This window comes from Pterocles gutturalis, unplaced genomic scaffold (genome assembly GCF_000699245.1).
Source record: "Pterocles gutturalis isolate BGI_N339 unplaced genomic scaffold, ASM69924v1 scaffold6650, whole genome shotgun sequence".
Classification (NCBI taxonomy): domain Eukaryota; kingdom Metazoa; phylum Chordata; class Aves; order Pterocliformes; family Pteroclidae; genus Pterocles; species Pterocles gutturalis.
In genome coordinates, this window is record NW_010143316.1 from 128,818 (window position 1) to 152,162 (window position 23,345).

A 23,345-nucleotide genomic window follows, 5' to 3' on the forward strand; every position below is an offset into this window, starting at 1 on the left:
TGTTGTACAAGATTAGCTGACTGTCCCTGACCCACGGAAGTTACAGTTCAATAACTAGAGAAAGGGTTGGGAAAAGCATCTAACACACGCAAGCAGAAGCATTCATGCATAATATTGATCTCAGAGTGCTTTATTTTATTTCTGTCTCTTCATGTGTAGGTTAAATAAGCATGGGTAAGACAAATGGAAAAGTGAATGCAGGATAGATAAGAGAGAGCAGATGAGACAAGAGCAAGAGGGAAAAACACACATTTAAAAAAAAAAATTCTCTTTGACCCAGAAACCCTATGTTTTTGCTAGATCTAGAATCCAATCCACATGTTTGCACACACATTCTGCGGTCACTGTCCCATCTACCTGGGCAGACTTGAGGAATTTGTTGCGTGAGCGATGTAGCTTGTCTGTCAGCCATACAGGTTTATAAGTTGCTCTGCCTGTTTATGTCTTTCATCCAGCCACAGGAACACAGCTCCTAGTTTGATTTCTATTACTGGCAAGTATCCGTCCGCCAGTCCCATCTGTTATGCTTACCCTGCCCGATACACACAGCAGACTCAGTCCTGAGGGCAGGCTGACAAGGGGCTGGTGCACACTTGCATTTCCTACCAGTCACTGACATGTATATACTGGTATTTCTGCAAATGGAAAATGTGAGAATAACCAAATGTCAGGGAGAGGTTTGACATCAATATTTCTAGAAGTCGATACTTCTCAGGCAAGATGGCATCCCCATTCGGACCTTTATATGCTTCTAGTCCTAATAATCATGCCTCCAAGCAGTTCTCCCACCATCATGTCTAGGAACTGTCGGGGTATTTCCATCTTCTGTGCCATCTAGGTACATTCAGTGACTTTCCTCCTTTTTACTTTTTGGGTGCAAAGGACATGACAGCAATCCACGTGGGTATTCAGTAGCTTTGAGTTTTGTCAGATTTCAGCTTCCCTCTGCTTGGACAATTCCATGTCCCGTGACCCTTCCCTCCAGATCAGCTACCAGAATCCTCTACATGGTTATTTGGTCATATAGAAGATTTATTTCTGACCCAGATTGCTTGTGAAGAGGTAGTGTCTTTATCCATTGCATAAGCAACTGTGTCTTGAAATGCTGCAAGTGACCCCAGCTGGTGAAAGCAAGGCTACTGAGACCTGAGAAACGAGACATCTAACTCCTGCAGTTCTATAAGGGCAGTACTAGGGAGCCTGAAAGCATAACTGATGATAGACCAAAAGCAGAAAAATGACATCTGTCATTAGCTGAGGCCTGCACAAGATACTTGAAGTATTGTGTGGAGGAAACTGAGTGGATGGAGCAATATCCAAATATGGTATCCAGTGGTATGATACTAACTGAATAAAGGTATCACTAGTGATTATAACATTCATATGCACCAAATATATGGATATTTAGCCAATTAAAACAAAGTAAAGTAAGTGTGTGATAGACGATGGCAACCAAGAATACGTGATGCAATGTAGAGAAGAAAGATTAAAAATACATATAAAGGAAACCCTCACTTTGAACGTACGTTGCTGGACAGCCAGTCCCTACCCTGTGCTGTCTGGTCGCTGGCACAGAGTATACCTTTAGCTTCTTCCCTTTGTGCCCTGGTATGGAAACCTGCCAATGAACCTGGTGTGCAGCTGAACCATGCAGTTTGTGCAGTTCTGGGTTAAATTTAGGAACACCCCCTGCAACAGCTGACTGTGGCAAGGATGGAGCAGCCCCAGTACAGAGTGCCACATGAGAGGCACCCTGTGCTGCCTGCAGGCCCCTGACTCTCATGCTCTGGAAAAGGCTGCACAGAGCCCAGAGGCTGTCAGACCTGCCAGCTGAAACCTTTCGAGAAGCCCTAGCTTTTCTTCCCACCCTCACAACTCTGTGCATGGCCAGCTTCGTAGATCCATCTGCTGGGTTCTCTGGCTTCTCAGGCAGACTCTGACATTCTCTTATTAAACCAGCTGTGAACTGATTTCCACACCGGATCAGCACAGCAGTGTAGCAGACCTGTGTGCAGCTTCTAGTAAGGCTACAGCTAAATGACATCTTATATACATGTAGCAGTTTTTCCTTCCCATACACAGTGTAATGCAGTTCCTTTTAAAGGACTGGGCTACTTTAAAGGTACCAGTCTAGTTAAAGCAACATGTATAAAAATTGTATAAAAAAGAAGCAGCTTTTCTAGGAGGATTTGGCAGCTCTGAACAGCAGTTCCCCTCTGTGGCAGTCTAGCAGAGCTGTAGCCCTGGGTTCTACATAAAAACTTGCACAGCTCACTGTATTAATCGTTTTTCTGCAGGTCATGGCTCCTTCCACATCTTTTCACTTGTCACATAGGAAAACATACGGCTCTTATTCATTATTGCTTTGTATTTTCCAAATTCGTCTATGGATCCCATTGCCACACCACTTGCAAGCTGTTGTTTATTAAAGCAGTGAGGCCCAGGTGTTTTTCCCCGCTTTGTGCCAGTGTAGGCAAGCAAACTGTGTAGACATGGAGTTCCCCTCATGCTTCACTGTATTCTTGCCCATAAGCTCCTTGGTTTTATGTGACCTCCATGCACGTGTGCAACAAGCTTGCTGACTAGAAGAAAAAATCCCCCTTCTTGTGAGTGAGTCCTGCATGGTAATTAGAGCTGGTCAGATGAATGTTAAAAACATCCTGCGGTTCTGCATCTCTGCAATTAGTGGCTGGAGGACAATCGTAGAGGAAGGAGTCAATGATTTCATGTCTTCTCAAGGCACTGTGCCTCCAGAAAGGCCTAATAAGTAAGGAATAACCAAAGGAGAGCAAGATGTCATCCACAGGAACACCAGGCAGAAGCACCCATGTTGCCCTGTCATCTCCATTTTTTGCAGATCACTGGGCTTGGTAGGTTTTCAAGGCTACAGCTCTTCTTTTCTTTGCCAGGGGGAAATCTTTCCTTTGCTGAGGGAAATATGTGGCAGCAGTGGTTCAGGATGACATCTGTGGGATTTAATATGCTTTGCCTTTCTCATGGTCTCCCTAAGGCCCAAAACAGTGACTGTCTTGAGAAAAGCATCAAAGTCTGCAGTACTTCATTAAAAACACCAATTAAGCGGCGTAGTGTGAAAGAAGAGGAAAAGGAAAAGGGAAAAGGGCTTTTGAGAAGGATGCAAGTTGAAATGATTACCTCTTTGCCAGCCTTTAGTTGTTCCAATCCAAATGTCACGTTTTGTCCATTCTGGACAGGAGGTACCACAGGGAAGGAAACCCAGCTCTAATGGCTGATAAGTATTTTCTATGGTTTCGTGAGGTATTTTGCCTCTTTTGGTCTGTTTTTTATACAATAGCCCATCTAATGGAGTCATTCTGTTGTCCTTTTCAACAGTTCTGAAGTACAGCATGTGTTGATTATCTTGGTTCAATGAATCTGAGCTCATTTATAAGTTGCTTTGTTTTGACATTTTTTTTTCATTTCTTTGTTCCTCCCTTCTCTGTCTAATGCACACAAAAATGTTTGTAGAGGGAAAAACATATAAACAGTGTGATTCAGTACAATAAAGAACAGCTTGTTAAAAATGTGCTTTTGGTGTATATGGAACCCAAGCTTTCCTCTTTCTACTCTTGGTACAGAAAGCATTAGCTGAGGTTGCTCTGGGACTTCCATTATAAAACCCTCTTTTCTTCTGCCTGTGAAAGCCTGAAAGATTCTTCTTTTCAGTGAAATGATGTGTGTTTTCCTTTAAGCCAAAGACAACACTTTACAAAAGTTTGAATTAAACTTATACACCTCTTTTTCAGTTTTATGAAAGTTATGAAACTTATCCAAAACAAATCTTTTTGCAATAGTTAGCCATGACATGGAAAATCTCTTTATTCTTTTTTTTCTTTTTTTTTTTTTTTTTTTTTTATCCAGCTCAAAAGAAGGCAATGAGAGCTTTTCTGTCTTTCCACTGAAACAGAATCAAATTCTATCCCTTCAGCTGAAAAATTGCTTGTGACTCGTTCTTACAAGCCAGGCCAACCTGCTAAGGTGGACTGCCATTAAAGTTGACTTTAACTCATCAAGAGTTGAAGCGACTGAACATCTGTTTAGTATGCACACAGTCATACGCATTCACCAAACATCAACCTGCATGTCTGGGGCTACACGCAGACATAAATGCATCTAATGAATGTTAATTTTGAGGTAGTGTTTCATTCTGGAGATCTATCGCTGCATAAGTTTCCTTAAAAGAGTACAACTGTCTCAGCATTGAGACGGATCTGTTTGGGCCTGCTTCTACAGCTTCACCTACCTGGGCAAACTGCAGAAGCAAGAATGCTTTGAATAAAAAATTCAAAGCCGACATGCTTTGAATAACAAATAAATAATGGCATGCAGGTAGGGATGCAGTTCTGACGAGCAGCTTAGGAATCACCCAGCCACTAGGAATGGTTTGCATGATGGGGAGAGGCACATCACTGAAGGCAAAGGCAGATCTCAGGACTGGGGAGGTAGGAACGGGAGCCCTGGAGCCTCTACCAGCCCTTGCCCTTGTGTCTCCTGTGTCCCTGCATGCCAGGTGCTCTTGCTTTCCAGGCAGGAGGACAAAACAGTGAGGTATTTGCCTTAAGCCATAAGGACAGGGTGTGGGGGTTGAGGGTGGATGGACAGAGGTGGATGGGGCAGTGGATGGAGTGACCACGGGCTCAGAGGCTGCCCTGTGGGTGTGGGTACAGTCATGCCCCCTCACGTGCCTGTCTCCTCTCCCTCTGCAGCCCCTGCCAAGAGAACCCTCCGCAGGGGCTGCATCTGTCACTCAAGCAGGGCTGGGTACACAGGCCATGGTGAGCTGCACTTCAGTGAAGACAGAGATTTAATCTGGACCCCTGAGAGCAGGAGCCAGCAGGGCTGGTGGCTGCAGCTGGAGAGAGTGGGGCAGGTGGGCAGGGGCTGGCAGGCAGGGGCAGGCAGGCAGGCGGAATGGCAGCTTGGCTGGGCTGGGGAGAGGGGAGTGGGGCTCACTTTGCTGCAGAGTGGGGATCACAGGTTCTCTTTGCAGGGGAGAAGATGGCTTATATGCCAGATCTGGATGGGAAGGCTAGAGGTTGGGGTACAGAGTACCAGGACAGGCCAGAGCAGGCAGCAGATACAAGGAGAGGAGGAAGGGATGAATGCATAGAGAAAAGAAAGGGAACATGAACTAAAAATATTACAAACCGCTGGTACAAAGAAAGTATTCAGGGGCTTCTGTTCTTTTTATAGCAAAAAGGAAAAGGGGACAGACTCTGGAAATAACAGGCCACATATTCCTGATGAAGGAATCAATTTCCAGCCACAGCCTAATGAAACCTGTGAATGTGCCGCTGCAGGAGCTCCTGAGGGACAGTGGTACCGCGAGATTCAAAGAGGGGCTAGATTTTTGCACAGCAGTCAAGGTGGTTCATGGGAAATTTCTCGCCTGTTAAGGAGCAGATGTTTGGGAAATTTCACAGAAAAGATTACTGTCATGAGATTTTAACTTAAATTTGCAGACACAAGAGGCTGAGGTGCTTTATAGCTTCATTTCAGAAAAGCATCTGATGATTGGGTGCTTATGTATATATAGCACCCTCCAGCTGGGGCTTTGCTCTTCTCCCACAGAGCCACCAGGATGAGGAACAGCTTTCACCACTGCAGATATTCAAGGAAAGCAAACATGATCAGATTCATCAAGCTGTTCCCTTAGCATGGCATGAACTTCAGCTTTAGAGCTTCTGAAAAGATACTTGAACAGTCAGTCTCTTGAAGATAGAAACCCTTAGGTAATTAGGGAGATGGGATTATTCAGAAGCCTTTGCTTTTAGTACCCTTTACTGAAGAGTTGGGTTTGGGTAGTTATAGCCCCTGGGGGATAGGTTTCAGTGACTGACAGCCCCCAGTGATGCTTGGGCCTCATCATCCCAGCTGCACAGAGAAGTGAAACTGCACACAGAAGCAGTTTTTGTTTGAATTTGCAGCAGCAGGGATTTGTGTGTGTGTGTGTCTATGTGTGTGTATGTCTGTGGTATTTTCAGGTTTATCAGTTCCAAATATAAGAGATAGGTTGTGTCCACAACATTTCCCTTGCATCAGCACCAACACCACTCTTGGAGTCTATGAGCAATTAATGCACTGTGATTTTTTTAACTCCTTTCTTACTCTTAAGGACAGAGAAGAGTACTGCTTATCAGCCTGATAAGATGCTCTGAAAATTCACCAAGCCAAGTGCAAAATCCATTAACCTATATGTACCCTGAGTGCAGAGTATGAATATAAGGACAATATTTTATTTACCTATTTAAGAAAATCTATAAGAATTTGACAAAATTAATGGATGTATGCAATTACACAAGACTTGTGTATGTGAGAAGATCTAGAGCTATTTAGCAATAAAGTCTTTCTCAGCACAGTATGTACAGCTAGAAAAAAAAGTACTAGTGGATGCTGCAGCCCTGCAGTTTACTACAAAGAATTTTCATTTCGGGCAGAACCAGCTATACTTCTTGTTCTGAATAGCCTGAGATATTTCAGTATTTCTGGAATTTTCCACATCCTTTTTCTGTGAAAAATCTGGGAGTTTCCACGTATTTTCTGTTGACTTGTTTTGGTGTTCTTTTTCTTTTAATTCAATCTGAACTCTGAATTTCCTGGATTCCAAATATCTTTCTGATATAAGATATTGCCCATCAGGTTCCTGATGTGTATATCTAACCTGAACAGCAAATTAAGTGAGGGGATTGATTGGATTAGCAGCTGTTCATTAGACTTGCTTTTCTCATTTTAAACTAACATCTGTGTTTTCTTACTTAAGATTTTATAATATCATAAATGGTGCAGGGTAATTTCTTACCATGAAGAAGTTTTAGATGGATGGATTACAATTAATTGTGAGCTGCCTCTGGAGTCATTTTGAGATCTATTTTTTTTTAGGCTAAACTATCTGATTAAACAGCCATCAAAGTGAGAACCAAGGACTCAGATTCACAAAGCAAAGGCCAAAAAAAGGAATTAAGTCTGTGGAGAGACAGAAATTTACTTGTGGAGGTGCCTCACAGGCTTTCGTTATGTATGGGCATGGCATAGGGATGCATCAGGCAGAGGTAGCTCTGATCAAACAAGTTTAAGCCCTGGGAAAAATCCAGCCACATTAATAAACTATATGAGCTTTAGCAAAGCAACTGGCTGCAAGGGCAGGATAGCACTGTGTGAAGGCATCCCAAAGACGCACCCCATGATAGCATGGGCAGAGGGAAGGTGAGGCTTAACATTTCCAGGGAATGAGGAATTTGAACTGAAGATGAGTATTTAAGGTGAAATACTCTTTTGGCAACTAGGGTGAAGGGCAGTGGCCACACATCCAGCCTTACACAGGTGCCAACCCTTCAGTCCATACATAGGGCCCGTGTTCAGGTTTCTCCCTCTCTCTGTGATCTCTGCACCTCACACAGGCAGCCTTCCCTTCCCTGCACTGTGGAACACAAACTCTTCCCACCCAAGACAATTTTGTCAGATTAACAGCCATCAGTACTGCCCAACCAAACACCTCAGGGCTCCCTGTAGCACTTCCTGACCACGTAACATAGGAATGATGTGTTATAGAAAGCTGCCGATGAGCCCAGAGACTTGCGTATGCTCAGAGCTCAGCTTCCCACAATACCATTTTCTCTGCATACATTTATCCTTTAATTAGTGTAATGCCACATGAAAGCCTACACTCTCCCACATTTTCTCTCCTCATTGAAGATGTTCCCAGCGTATTTAAGTCTGTCTTACAAACACAGCACAGAAATGCTTGTTTGCATTTGCTCCAGTTGAATGGTATAAGCACGAACAAGGGATGCTGGTTTGAAGCCAGGGCAACAAAGGAGCAGACTGTAGCAAATGGTCAGTAGCTTTTAGACTCACAACATGTGTCAGTTAATTGAACATGATAGTTTCTGACTTTCTGAGGCCATCAAACACAAGGTTCATGTTATGATGCAGGTCTAGCTACAGAAATTTTGTATGCATATGAAGGTTCTTCATGATGATGAGCATGGTGATGCATGTTGTGGTGCTCAGAGAGCATGACTGTGGTCATTGGAACCACTAGAAAAGGCAAAGGACATCAGGAAAGAAGCAAAGCAAGTTGACAGGAGGTACTGTGTGAGCAGAGAATAGGTAGCATGCATAGCCCTTCATGGGCAGTGCAAAGGCAGAGCAAACAAAAATCAGGCAGACCAAACAAAAACTAGAGCAGCACTGGAGTTTCCCTCCCCTTTCCTTGCTGCAACAACTGGGAGATGGGGTGATCCCTTCTTGGAAAGATGTGAAGCTCTTGTTTGTTGGACACACCACTTGGCATCTCCTGACTTTTCTTCTGGACAAGTGGCTCTTTGGTAGAGCTAGTGTTGACCTGGCCCAGAAACACTTTGTACTCCTGGGTTTTCATAGCCTCTGCTGTTCTTCAGAAGCCTTTCCATTCCTCCCCTTCAAGGGCAATGGGTTTGCACAACTCTCCCCAGAGGCTGAAGACTCCCAGCACCTCTGTCCCAACTCAGCAGAAGCACGAGGTTTCCAAGCATGTTCTTCCCATTGGGATGCCACCACCTGGTTACTCACAAGTGTGGACGAGCAGTGGGAAAGGTGCTTCTGAAACCAAGAGAGACATGGAGTGGCAGTCTGAGTCTCAGTCAGCTCAACCTTGCCCACTGAAACTCACAGCCAAGGCCAGAGCAAGCACTGCAATGCACCCACGGGGTAGGAGAAAAGCCGTGCCCTTTTTGGCTTTGTGTCGCTAGCCGGAGGAAGTATGAGGGCTTGTGCCATGGGGAAAGGTGGTGGTGCTCAGACAAAACAGCTCCTGAGTGTTAGTGGCCCATGGCCACCTTAGATGTAAAATAAAGTTTCTATTGGCAGAACTTTGTAGCACAAGGGAGGCTGTAGAGGAGGCAAGCAGTGAGGTAAAGGGGTCACAGGAGAGAAAGAGGGAGGAAGGACAGTCCAGCAGAGAAAAGAAACCCAAAACCTGGGTAATAATGCAGGCTACATGAGGGCAGAGAGAGGCAGTCTCAGAAGTAGTGTCCCTCTGGTCTGCCTGGTGTCTTAACTGCCATCTAAACCCACAGCTGGATCCCCTCTCCCCTAAGCAGAAGAGATCAGCTCCAGTTCCATGCCACCACTTAAGAACAATTATTCAGCTGCCTAAGTTTGTTAACTGCTCTGATTGCCATGAGGCACAAAGGCAAGTGCTCAGGCCTGCTCCTGTTCCAGGGAAGCTCCCACTGCTGAGATGACCCATGCCTACGTGATGCGTAAGCTTTGAGGAAGCCAAATAGATCTCCCCGATGAGTAATTTTGTTCATTTGTTTGTACAGATGCCAGCAAACACCTTAAAACCTCAGTGTGGGATCTCTGGTTGCTGTACTATGTGGTTTAAGAGGCTTCTCATTTGCACGTAAATTTGGTTGTTTGCTTCTGGTTTTCTATAAACCATCCTTTCAGCTCTTTCCATGTCTACAACAAGCAACCAACACTAAACCAGTGAAAGTTAAGCTCATAACGATGTTGTACAGCTTGATGGGAATGTATTGCCCCACAGGGATTTGATGTCCCATTTCAGAATACTAATGTTGAAATGGAGGAATTCTCTTCTGAACAACTATTCCAAGTTTCACCTGACTCCTATTGATAGTGTCTGCCATTTAAATCACCAAAAATTTTATTCATCCCTCCGCATAGACAGTGTTTCTACTGCCTGTGTTAAAAGACTCAGCAGTGCTGGCCAAAGCTGAAGCAGCTGCCTTAGCTTTTGCTCATGGCCCACCCACCAGAGGTGGAGCGAGACTATTTGGGTACACCTTCAGAAGAAGCGGACACGCTGCACTAAAACCAGATGTCTTTAGCTCATACAGGCATGCAGCAGAACAGGCAGGACCAATAACTCTCCAGGCAAAGTGAGTAATCTTGTTTTACTCATCAGAAGATGGACCAGAAATTTATCCCATGATAAATTCTTCTTCCTTAGGCTATTGAATCGTGGTGTCTACATACTCTAGTGAATAGTGGATTAAAATGTAGAAGATCAATACACACAGTGATTTCAACTGACATGGAGACCTGGATAGTGTTCAAAGGATTTTGAAGGACAAACATCTATATATTGAAAGAAATATTGGGCAAGAAAAACAGCCGGTTTACTGTTACTAAATGGACTCGAACTGTTGCTGCTGTCTTTGCAGCAAATGATGGAAACTATGAAATTAATTTAAAACACAGTATTTTCACCATCTAGATTAAAGCTGCACTATCTCTGTCAACTTCTCTCATCAGCTTTTTGAGAAGCAAGGAGTTTCTTGTTAATCAAACCCTGGAGGAGAGAGTTTCCAACAACCACATATGCAACTATCTTAAGCATGCTACACTGCATATCCTAGCCACTAGCCAACTCAGCTGTGTATCTAAATGACATTTTCTGTCCCTTCTGTATAAATCAGGTCTATCCAGGCAGAAGCAGCAGAGGAGGGGTGCTGTTAAAGCGATCTCTCTCAACCCATCCATATGAGAACTGCCTCTGGCATGGGTGCTGATGGTGGAGGTGCAGCAGTGAGGCTGGACTGCAAGCCACAGGACTCACAGAAGGAATTTGATTTTGCAGATGGTGGTCTGAGCTGCTATCCTTCTCTCTGGTCACCATCCTGGAGCCCCTTGAGGGCTCACGCACAGCAGCTGCAGGGCCACAGCCTTGCTGTGATGTATGCAGGCACCAGTGCAAGCTGGCGGCATGGGGAAGGAACAGGCAGAGCTGTAGCCCAGCACCAGCAATGCCTGGCAGTGCTTCAGGGAACAGCAAGGAAGCAGGAAAAAGCCCCTGGAGAGTCCTCGCAGGGCCTGGTGTTCCTCCAGGACAGCAGTCCTGCTGTGAGCCACTGGGGTATGGGGGAATCTGATGCCAGGGCATTGGCCTGCCACACACGGAAGGCAATTCCAATAGCCATGAGCAGCACCACACAGCTTAAATTTAGCTGTCTGAACCCCCTTTTTCTAGATGCTCAGTGTCATAAGTGCTGTGCCACCTTGGTCACCCTCATGTCCTGCCCTAACGCTGTTTGCACAATACTGTGCCTGCTTATGCACCAGCCCGTGCTTGCTGCTGGCTCCCCTGCAGCCAGCCTTGCTTTCACCTCCTCAAAGCACAGCTCCATCTCCTGCCACCTCTTACCACTTACTGAATCTACTGGAGCCAAGCTCTACTTCTTTGGAGGGTCCTCCTGTCCCATGACGACTAGGGGAGCAGCAGCTCCTCCTGTGTGCCTCACATCCCACAAATGTTGTCTTTTTCCTCTTCAAAAAGAGATATTTTTTTTTCTCGCAAGGTCTTCCTTTGTTCTCTTTGCTACTATTTATTCGCTCATTCTGTGTTTGGAGGAGGAGACAACAGGAATACCACTACGTCTGAAAGTCTGTGTAGTGCTATGAACTAGACCCAAAATGCCCTCTTCCCTTTCCATCATTGCATAAAATCTCTACTAAAATATTTTAGGAAGCATGTCGTACTTTTACATTTTAGTATTTTAGCCTGGTACAAAGATCCACCACCTTTTACTAGAAAAAATGAACCAACCTCTGTGGGAACCATCTTTCTCTGCCTTGTTCCTCCTATCTCCTTGAGTTTCTACACCATAAAATAGCCTCCCTTGCTATGCTTCAGATTCCACACACAAATTTCCCTCCACCACAATTCAGACAGAAGAAAGAACTCCGAATGCTAAGTTTTAAACTTAAATATTCTCTTGAGCATAGGTAAAGTTGCCATTCTGTTTTTGCTATATGGAATTGTAGTTAAATGTGATTGTGCATGTATATTTCCTGTGTTGTTATGCAAAACTTTTAAAGAAAAGTTTTGCACTTCTTTTTGTCAATTTTCAAGTCTATTCTAGCATCTAAATTGACGAAAAACCTGATTTGATTCAAATAAGGTAGACTTGAGTTTGGACCAAGATTAATAACATCATAGACTGTTTCATCTCTTCAGGGAAAAAAAGGAGTTCCCATTTACCGTAACATCAGTCTAGTCTACTGAAGAAAGATTTTTTTAAAAAAATTTTCCCATGGAGTCGTGGCCTTCTTCGTGTGCAGCCACCTGCTCTGGCTGTGGTGTCTTCCATGGGCTTCAGGTGGCATTAACTTCCATGGCTGCAAGGGCACAGCCTGCCTCACCATGGTCTTCACCATGGGCTGCAGAGGAATCTCTGCTCTGGCACCTGCAGCACCTCCTCCCCCTCCTTCTGCACTGACCTTGGTGTCCATAGAGTTGTTTCTCTCACACATTCTCACTCCTCTCTCCGCTGCTGTTTCCACAGCAGTTTTTCACCCCTTCTTAAATATATTGTCATTGAGGCTCTGCCACTGTCACTGATGGTCTCAGTCTTGGCCAGCAGCGGGTCTGTCTTGGAGCCAGCTGGCATTGGCTCTATTGGACGTAAGGGAAGTTTCTGACAGCTTCTCACAGAAGCCACCCTTGTAGCCCCCTGCTACCAAAATCTTGCCACACCAAAAAAAAAAAAACCCAAAAAAACAAAAAAACAAAAAAACTTTGCCATGGAAACCCAATACATCTGCACAGATTCCCACAGATTCTGGTCTTTACTGTAAAGGTGCATTATTAGATGTTGTGCACATGTAAGTCACTGTACACATCAGCAGTGGGTACACCAGCAGGCACATCTGACCATTAACTTGATAAAACCCCCAAAAGAACAGTGCACAGTATTTAAATAAAACTGTGCTGCAATAGAGCAATTCTAGCAAGAGATGGCTGTCTTTTGGCCTTGTATGTGTATGTGCTTGTATACATCACCAGTTCCTGTTGATGAATTGAGTAGTGATAGAAGATTTGAGACAATACGTTACCTTGAATCGCATCACAGTCCTGGGTACCAGTGACAAATGAATAATGAAAGTACTTTTTCTGCCAATACCCTGTATATTTGCCTATTGCAGCTCCTACCGAGTTTCTGAACTAGTGTTTTCGTATCTAGGGCATGAGTCTACAGAGTTTTAATAGATATGATTTACTCTGGGTTGTTTTGCAGATGCAATACATTTTTATACTTTTATTTCTTAAACTGTATTTTTCAGAAACCAAGAAAGCAGTGTTTCCTTTGATTTTTAAATTGATTAATTCAAAGTGGCAAAACTTATCAATCCTATACTATAACTCCATAGTAAATCTTATTTTGAATTTAGAACTTAATATCCTTACAGAAGTGGTCTGCTACTTTTGTATGCAAAGTGGCAGCTAACTTGCACACAAGAAGGAAGCAACTGCTGTTTCAGAGAGGCTACATTTACAGTTTTGTGCTGGTAAGCTTTTGTATTGATCCTTTAGCACCCAGCCTATGCACTGAATGAAGAACAGAAGGTAAATGACTGTTTAATTAAAGAGCAGACATAGATATTCTGGGGTGCTGTAGGAGTTTAACCCCGCCGCTGCTACTGACAAGTGTCTGTGCAGTATCTGCATCATCTGCCTCATAACCTGGCTGTGGCTGTATGATGGAGCCTGGGGCTACATCCCTTCCTGAGGTGGAGGCAGAAGGGAAAAGACTAAGACCAGCAGAACCTTGGCCTATTTCACACCTCTTTCTGAAGAGATTTATGTCTTGGAGGAAAGAAGTTCCTTACTTGAGGGGACAGACTTTGGCAAGGTCAAAGAACAGGTTTGGGAAGGCACGTGTACCCATGCCTCATCCTGTGCAGTCTGCCGGCACTTCAGTCCTTAATAATCGAGACAGACAGAGACAGGGTTTTTAGAAATGAGTCTGACATATCACATTCCCTTGGCAATGGCCAGTGCCAAGTCACACTGACTTCTGCTGTTTCCCTCCCAGTCTGGACCTTACCCCAAGGTTATCTCAAGGTTGGAAAGGACCACACTCCTCACTTCTCTTAGCCTGAAGAGCTGATCTCTATTCATGTTTGTTTGTGAAATGACTTCTTCCCTGGTTATAGCTGTCCTCATGGAAGGGTGCCATATTTATTTTCATTGAAAATTATTGGCTAAAAATCACCATGTTGCTTGGGCTCCTGCATTTATTACTAGCTATCTGTGTTGCATATCCCTTGGTGACTTCACCTCTGACTTCCAAACCAGCAACACTGCCTTTCTTCTTCCTTCTCCTGGACAATTGGCTTCTAGTTTCTGGTCCATTTCAATCACCCTCTGTTCCTTTCCCAAATGTCCACCCAAAGGCCCCAGCATTTTCACTCCTCCCACCAAATCCCAAAACAGACAAAAAGCAGCTCCACAGGACGGAGGCCATGGGCCACCCCACAAGGATGGAGTGGGCAAATGGCTGTCACTGAGCAGAAATCTTACCTTATCCTGCGTGGTCAGGCAGTGCTACTGTCTGGTGAGGAGAAGCTATGTGAAAATCTGTGTTAAAATCTGATCCTAACCAAGGCTGTCTGCAGTACACAAATCTTACCTCCTCTCAGAAGTTTTTATTACACGTTTCTTCATTACTGGGAGAGCTGCTAAATCAGGGGATCATGAGATATCTGCTTACTTGCCTAGATCTGCAAAGCTTTCCAGGCTGCTGTGCAGCTGCATTGCCTCATTCATGTCCCCTGGATTATTTTTTTTCTGTATGAATTTTGATTACACATAAAACAGCACACTATTTAAAAGGCAAACATTGACTAAAAAAGAACTCAGAACATCAGTGGAGCTGACTATACTGCAGACTGATTTCAAAATCAAGTTTTATAGAACAGTAGATTTGTACAATTAGACTTCCAGTTACAGTGAGCACTGTCAGCTGAAAAGAAACGTGTTAACAGTTCAGCAAATGCTGAATCACAGTGGACACCTTATAACTAGCCTATCTCATTCCAACGTACATAAATTGCCTGTTGTCATTTTCCCTGTAGTGACAGGTGACATAATATGCTAACATCAAGACACAACTATAAGAAAGTCCAGCTGAGAAGAACACAATCTTAGTAAGTGTTAGGTTTGAGGAGGAATTTATAAAACTGCCACAGCAAATTCATTCACGATCTTCATCCAAACATTGCACGCAGAGAAAACATGTCACCGATATAGCAATGCCTCAGACGACACAGCCATGCCTGATGGCAGAGAATAACCCCGTCTGCAGGCCAGTGCTATGTATTAGTCACCAGGCACCTTTATATTCGAATTATAGATCTATGCTCCCTTTTTAACAGCAAAGGAGAGGAATAGTAACTGAAAATGAATAATGCTGCATGCATTTTAATCTGTCTGGCGCCACAGACCTCAGCCCAACTGCAGACTGTTAAACAAAATAGTACATTCGCTGCATAAACCAGCTCAATTAGTAGTGCCATCCAGAGCAAAGGAGTGATGCTTTGTACCTGTCTCAGGCCTCCAAAGCTGCCATTGTGGCAGGATTTCCATTTGTAGGCAACTAAGGCATAGAGCAACTAAGTACCAGGAACTTGTTTGAGCTGAGGCAAGTTTCAGCACTAAAGCTTGCGCTGGTAAGAAGAGGAGCAGAGTTTATGTCCAGACCATCTTCCTTAGGCCTCTGATCTCAACTCTGACCCCACTCATTGCCAATGGAGAAAAGCTAGTTTTTGATGTCTCTGCTTACCCTGTGTAAAAGATGAGGCAAAGTGCTTTTCCTCCTGTGAAGAGACTGCTTCTGTCGGAAGAGCCCTGTTCTGCTGTGGCAGTGTGACCTGGCCTGTCCCTGTCCCTGGTGAGGAATGGGACGGCTGCACCACCTGCCCCAGAGAGGCTGGCTCACCCAGCACAGGGCAGCCAAGGCCTGCTGCAGCCCAGCCCCCCGGGTCCCCCTCCTCACAGGTTACTGCACTACATAAGCCCAGTCATCTCCTAAACTGCATTTTAAACCATCTCAGTCTTTGGCCTTCCTATTTTTAGAAGTCCACCACAGAATTTCTCTGCTCTGATTTAATAAAACCTTCCTGTTTCCTGACCAAATATATTCCTGATTGGGAAATACTTGTCGTCACCAGTTGGCAATGCCCAGGCTCATGTGGGTCCGCTGCCCACTGCCTCCTCCTACCCTGCCAGACACAGAGCACTGGCTAAGGGTACCTTCCTTTGTGAAAAATGCCAGGGATTGCTTGGAGAGGGCTGATAACGGTGCTGTGATGCCCTGTGACAGGACTGCTCACAGACCTCTGGAAAAGGGAGCCTAGCCCTTTGCCAGGGCTCAGCTGGTATGTGGGGGCTGCCAGCTCCTGGGTGCCCCCTCCCCAGCCCTGTGGGGGACAGGGAGATAGCAGGGACACCCTGGGGACTCGGACAGCCTGTGACATGTTCTGGAGAGGACAAGGGAAAGCTCTTTGTGCCCTTATCTTCTTTGCACATTCATTCAGGGATCTGTCTATAAAGCTGCAGATCTGTGTATCTGTTAACACATGTGTAGAGAAGGAAAAGATACATTAAATTCCCATTAAACTGACAAAACAGCAGAGGGACTGCCTCTACTGAGAGTCTGGAACAAAACTTGAAGCTACCCTATCCTCTGTGCAAACAGTAACACAACGGGCAGGATCTGATCCCCTCTCCCCCTCCTTTTACCCAGAGCTGCTGCTGGGAATCTTGGTTGTGCCGCTGCCACTGCTTTACTTCAAGGCAACGGAGATCTGCATGAGATCGAGAGTGTTCTTAAAGGCTCAAAATAGACTGCAGCTTGGCCAAAAATCTAAATTAAAAATCTGTTTCCAGCATTTTGGTCAGCAGCTCCAGCTGTCACAGCAACAGGCTGGAAAGCCAGGCTCACAGCTGTACACGGCTTCCCTTGTCCAGGGCTGGAACATTTTAATTGGGGAAGTGTGGGGAAAGCTAAAGGGCCAGGAACTTGTTAAGAAAGAGGAAGGCTTGAGGATGCTGGGAGGATGTGGGGTTTGCTTTTATGGAGGCAGAGTGATGGGCTGCTGAGCCATCCTGGCCCTGTTGTTAATCAAGGGAAGCATCCCAAGAAAACAGCCCTGCAGTTATAGACACTGTACCATCATTTTACTTGACTCAGGAGTGTCCTCTTTAAAACATAAATATAAAAAAAGAGATAATTATGTACAGTGCCTGCCTAAGTGCTTACACACTTAGATCCTAAGTACTTATACACTTGCTCCTCCCCAGTGTTGTGCCCATAGCTGAGCTCACCATCGGCATCAAGTTTTGCCCACTTTGCAGAGCAGTGAATTTGGCCTGTTTATTGCTCCTGTCCTCTCCCAGATGCCACCCTTGAACAGAGTCTTTCACACAAATATTTCAGGCTTCGGTATCATACTGGCGGACTTCAGCTAGAAGAGACTGAAAGCAATGTTATGATAAGGGAGCAACATACTCAGAGGGACCAAATTCTGAGCAACTGGTTTTGGTTTGCTTTTAGCTCTGAAGTCAGATGCTGAATTTCAGGCCTAGCAAAGGTGCTATGTGCTAGAAACCTTGTCTAATCTTTTCCAGCCATGCCATTTAATCTAATAAAAGACAGCCTGTGGGAGGAAGTGCCAGAGTTACAGAGAGCAGTGAGGCACCCAGCTCCCACCCCTCCTACATGCACCTTCGTTGTGGCAGGGTGGCTCTGAAAAAAAAGCTCAGGGGAAGATGTGAGCACAAAACAGGGGTGCCTATTTGTGAAGGCAGGTCTGAACAAACGCCCTGTCTTACGCATGCCCTTGTACTACCATGGTTATAGCAAGACTCACACTAATACATTTCAGTCAGATCATCCACTTGCCATTATTCTGGTGAAAAAGAAAGAGAGGACGCATGTTTCCACTGCATGGCTTCAGCGTGTGCAATTAGAAATAGCTGCAGATGTACCAGTGGAAATTTCCAAGGGCAATACACAAGGTGATTCCTCTTTTCTTTCATAACAAACGTGTCTCTGGCAACTTCCAGGCACAAAGATGTGTGTAAAAGTCAAGACAGGTTTTAACTCTTGTGTGCTTTTCTTTTCATATTCTCAATAAAAGCAAAAAAGAATCACAAAAAATCTTCAATAGGACATAAACAATCATTATAGCATATGAGAATACCTCTTTAAAAGTGCAGAACTGTTACAGTTTATCTGCCAGTACAAGAAAAATCCTTGAAAAGTAATAAAAGTCTGCAAAATGAGCAGTAGTGTTGAAAAGGAGATCAGTTCAAAACCTGTTATTTGTTTCCTGGAGGATTTGATCCATGTCAGTCCAAATACATACACACACACACACACACACACAAATGTGTGTACATTCTAAATGCTTTTGTTAAAACAATATTTTTATGACTGAGTGTTTTTCAACAGAAGTATTGTGGACTGCTCCACCAAAAATCTCTTTTTTAATCAAAGGAAATCGTGGAGATCCTCAACAGTATGAAATGTGTTTGCAGCAATCCTTTATTATTAACTCCTGATGGTACATCTGTTTCATCCTATTCAATAAAGCCTTTTATAGATTTTGATTCTTTCCTTTCTTGCAACAGGCTAACGCTTCCTCCTGTAGGCTCTGGACATGCACCCTTTTGTTTCCTTGTCCTTCCATGTGCTGTTTCTGTCCTGGAGCCTTCCATCCAGGGATTGCTCTTGTTGCCTGATGCTTTGTTGAAGATCAGACAACCCAGGGTTTTGTTTCTTAACTTTGCCCTTGACTTGGTTTGTGCCCTTAGAAATATCTCTAGTATTTAATATCATACAACAGCCCACTTTCATAAAGCCTGTGAAGACCAGTGAGTTTTTCAGCAATCTCACCTCACACTTTGGATATACATTTGACTGCCTTTCATCTTCTCTTTAAGAAAACTCTTCTTCTCAGTCATCCACCACTTGATACCACCTACTTCTTTTGCTGTTTTCACATTATTACATTTTCATTAGCTTTAAGAACTCCTCAGGAGAGGGACCATTAAAATAATTCTTACTAGTTGTGTAACAGCTTTGAAGGCCTCTATGTTACCATTGCACCTCATAAATACTGCCCTTGAGATAAACTGCAGCTCTCTCCCCATCCCATACCCATCCACACATGGGAAAAGCCAAGCTTCAACCACTGAAGGTCCAAAATATGCACAGGGTGGATTCTCAGATGATCTTGGTGATAAACCCCACGTTTAAAAGAAACTTTAACCACATCTCTGAAAAATGTTGAACATGTAAGAGCTATGCACTTACAAGTGGGTCTTCCTCCAGGAGGGCAAAGTCCCTGCAGAAAACACACATGAACTCTCTTTCTGCTTGCTGCTTCTCTGGTAAAGGTTGTGAACCTGATAATTACACTGGAAAAAAACATGGCCACACTGTTTGTGTAAAGGAAGATCTTGCTGATACAGAACGGTTCCCACTCAAGGCAGCCCTCTTCAATATTGTGAGACAGTCATTCGAACATGGTGTCTAAGGCTCATACCCGTATCTAAACACAGCATTCATCCTGAACTACCTTTACTGTGCCACCTGGATTGCAACTAATTCTGGGGACTCGGCTGGGTCTCTTAGCCAGACCAACTGCAGTTTTCCTTCCTCCACCTGGGCTACTGTCCAGACATCCCATGCAGGTTTTTGGCATAGGCACAGGCATGCTGAGCTATCAACTTTCAACATAATCATGAATCGTTACTGTAATTGAAGGGACCGTCCCTACTGTGAGCTGCAGTAAGGGCCTTTGCCACTAGAAAGGAGATTAGCTCATATTTACCCAGTTCACAGACAGCTACATCATTTGAATGATGCTCAGTATCTCCACTGGAGAAGGTTATGTGCAAATCAAAGGAGCCATTTACAAAGCACTTATGAAACAGTTCCAAGAGGTTGTTATAAATCTTATGTCTCTTTCCTAGACAGAGCTGTGCTGGAGATGAATCAGCCCGGTTTGATAGAAACGGCTGTCAAGATCACAGCCAAACTGGCTGTTAAAAACCGCTTTTGGCAAACTCCATTCCCTGCCACTGAACTCCAGTCTCCCAGAGGCAGCGTTGCTACCCTTTGCTAGGAAAACTGCTTCTTCCTAGCCCACCACTAAATCTCTGGCCTGGAAGTCTCTAAGTCAACTGCACCAAGGGAGTGGGAAATCATTTCGCCAAGTCAGTGCACTGTGGCCCCCCTCCTGCTGCCACCCCAGCCCCTGGCCCCAGAAAGAGTTATTCGTCTTCTGCTACTGCCCTTTGCATCCAGGTGAGCACTGCAAACACCCCTTCAGGCAAAATGAAAAAAGTAGCACATTGTAAAAAAAAAGATATTTTCCAGTGTTACCAATGATGAAACCAAGTAATGTGTCATCTTACAAACTCTTCTCTTTGGCCTTTTTTTTTGCCTTTGTTTGATGATGTGTTTTACTCTCTGGACTCTGTCTTATCTCAAGAAATTATTCCTCAGCAATTCTTCCAAGAGTCATCAATGTCATTCACAGATGACCTTCCAGAGGTCAGGAATAAACCTCAAATAAAGTCAATGACTGTTTCATCATGAGTCCAACACTTCATGGTCTTAGTTCCTCCTTGGTTCCTTTCATTCCTTCCTCACAACTCCAGTGCAAGGTTGAAATCCAATTGCTTTGCATGTGCACTGCATAGATGTGCTGCAAGTGACTGAACTGGACCTGGGAGAAGATGGAGATCAGGGACCCACGGGATGCACCGTCACCAGGGATGCTCACATGTGGGCCAAGCAGCTCTGATAGTGTAATAAAGGGCTGAGACAGTCAGACAATAATTGTCTGTACTAGAAAACTGTGTAGACACTGATGAAAAATGATCTGCAAAATTTGTGTTCTGAATATCTCTAAAAGGACTCCTGTCTTTCTGCAGTGTTAGAAGCCAGTCCTCCATGTTCAGACAGAAGGGGACCAAGGACAGGATATTTCTGATGGTGCAATCTCAGACCCACATGTCACTCACATTTGATATTTGTTGTGGATGCTCTCAAAACACATCTGTTTTTTCAAGTACATTCCATTCAAGCAGCTTTCTGAAAATTAAAATGTCTACACAGAGGTTTCAGCTTACCCTAGAAAACTCCCCTAGTAAAGAGAGGCTGTATTTCTGTGTCTGTGCATGTCCTGTGCCTCCCCTATGTAAATGTGTCCCTTTGCCTCTGAACCCCAGGCTTAGCTGCAACAGCAGCAGGCAATCTTCTCCGCGCAGTTTCACAAAGAAGCAGTGCTTAAGTATTCCATGCTGGCAGCTGATGAGTTTGGGGGTATTGCATGGTAAAAAATGTTTGTGTTCTATAAAGAGCACAAAGAAGCCTTAAGGAATATCCTCGCAGGAATTTTTGCTGATGTGGTTTGTTTTGTTGCTTCCTAATTGGAAGGAGGCCTTGTTATCAGCGTCTGAGCCCAATTGCACAGATTGTTTACCTGCTGTGAGGGAGCCGCAGCTCTCTGTATTTTAGTCAGAGCTGCTAATACCATAATTTTCTGAGGACACAGCCAACAAAAATATCAAAGCTGCCTGAGGTTAACACGGTGGTACCTCCCCTCAGCTTTGGCCTCCAGCTATAAGAAGCTTTGTGGTTACTCAGGGAAAATCTCCCAGTTCTTGAGAGTTTAACCTTTAGTTTAAGTGGATATAAAGGAGAACGGATTTATGTTACTAAGGGTTATTTCAAGAATTATGATAGTTTCAAGAGCAGGGGCTTGGTTTTGCATCCCAAACCCTTCTGAGAACCTCTGCTTAAACTTCAGGTGACTATCTGAGAAGCAGCTCCGAAGGGCCTGGGATACACTATCCAGTACACACCAATGTCAGTAATTAGGATCGACAAGAACTGGATTTTGTTTCCAAATGTACCTCAACATCTTCAGCAGGGTCCAGCGAGGCCAGGAACCATTCGACCTGAGGCTGTGTGGGACATGGTCAAAGAAAAGAAGGCACTGTCCTGGAGGACAGGCCAATCTCAGACCACTAGGCAACAAGGAACAAGGGTCGGTGATTCCCTGCATTTCCTTGGAACCACTCAGCTTTATTAGGAACGGCCCATTATAAGGAACGGTGGCAGTTATTTTTTGACATAGAAAGACAGGGAAGAAGGAAGCTTTTACTCTAAGCAATTGAAACTAAAAGAGAAACTGGAAACTCTCTTATTTAAAAGGTATCTTCTCAAAACGCTTTGTATAATTTACAATTAATGTTATCATCGGTCTCTTTTTTTAATGGACCATTCTCAATAAATTGATAATATTTTCCCCAAAGCACTCAGGAACATGCCTGTATTTACATATTCAATGCTTATACATAAAATGGGAAGTATGTGTTTACTAACCCATTATACTACACTTGCAGAGTAAGGGTATTTTTTTTTTCATTTATCAGGATGATTGCAGCCTTTTTTGTTTCATTGACTGCATGTGTGTTGTCTACATCTGTGATGGCAGAGCACCAAAATGGGATGCAAAATAGGGAAGTGGCTGGAAATTCACCGAAGACCACCGCTTATTCGCATGCTTCTGTCTGAAGCAGGTGGATCTGGAGGGAGTTATTTTGAGCTTAAGTTAATGCTGACCTCAGCTGAAATAATTTGCCCTCTCACTCTTCCTCTGACAGAGAGTCAGGAGGGAGTTGTCTGACTGCTGTGTGTGATTGTACACATCTGTCAACAGAATCAGAGATCCAAATGCAAAATTTAGCACTTGGGAATGCCGTGCGAGTTTCCGACACTCCCTGAAGGATGTGAGGACCATAAACCAGGGAATGGATTACAATAAGGCATAAACAGAGTATTTTTGTCTGTGACAGATGTAATCCTGCTCCAGCACTGCTTACGTTATTTAAAGGAAAATTGTCTGTTTCTGACCACCTCTCTGAATTTCGAATAAGAAAATGTCATAAGCATTTTTCCATGCGAATAACTGTAAGCCTCCTTTGGAAGTGGTTTGGCAGTGCTGTTTGGAAAAGGGCTGGCCATTACCTCTCACAGAGCACCCCTTCCCCATGAGCACAGGGAAGGGATCACAGGCATTTCACGTAGCTTGCCACCCCAAGCAGAAAAACTCTGCTGCCCCGGCTTGCTGTTCAAAGCCTACAACCCTGCCAGCGGGCCAGGCTGTAAGAGAGTTATGAGGAATAATGTCCCAAAGCCAAGAAGCAGGTGTGAGACATGCTTCTCACTTGCGCAGACATATGCTACAGAATATTACCACCTTTCCTGCATAATATCTTAAAGTATAGTCATTAGGCAGGATAGAGTGGAGAGCTCACATATGGAAAATGTCTCTGATTCGGAGATAGGAGCATGTACTTTCCTTTTGATGCTGGCACGTGCAAGAAAATACTGCCGACTCCAAAATGCCGACCACAACCTGATAAAGAGACAATCTTGAAAAAGGCAGGAATTTTACCAGTTTTCAGACGAGATAAAAAAATTTTATGCATTATTACCAGAAGAAGCACAGCTGGATTC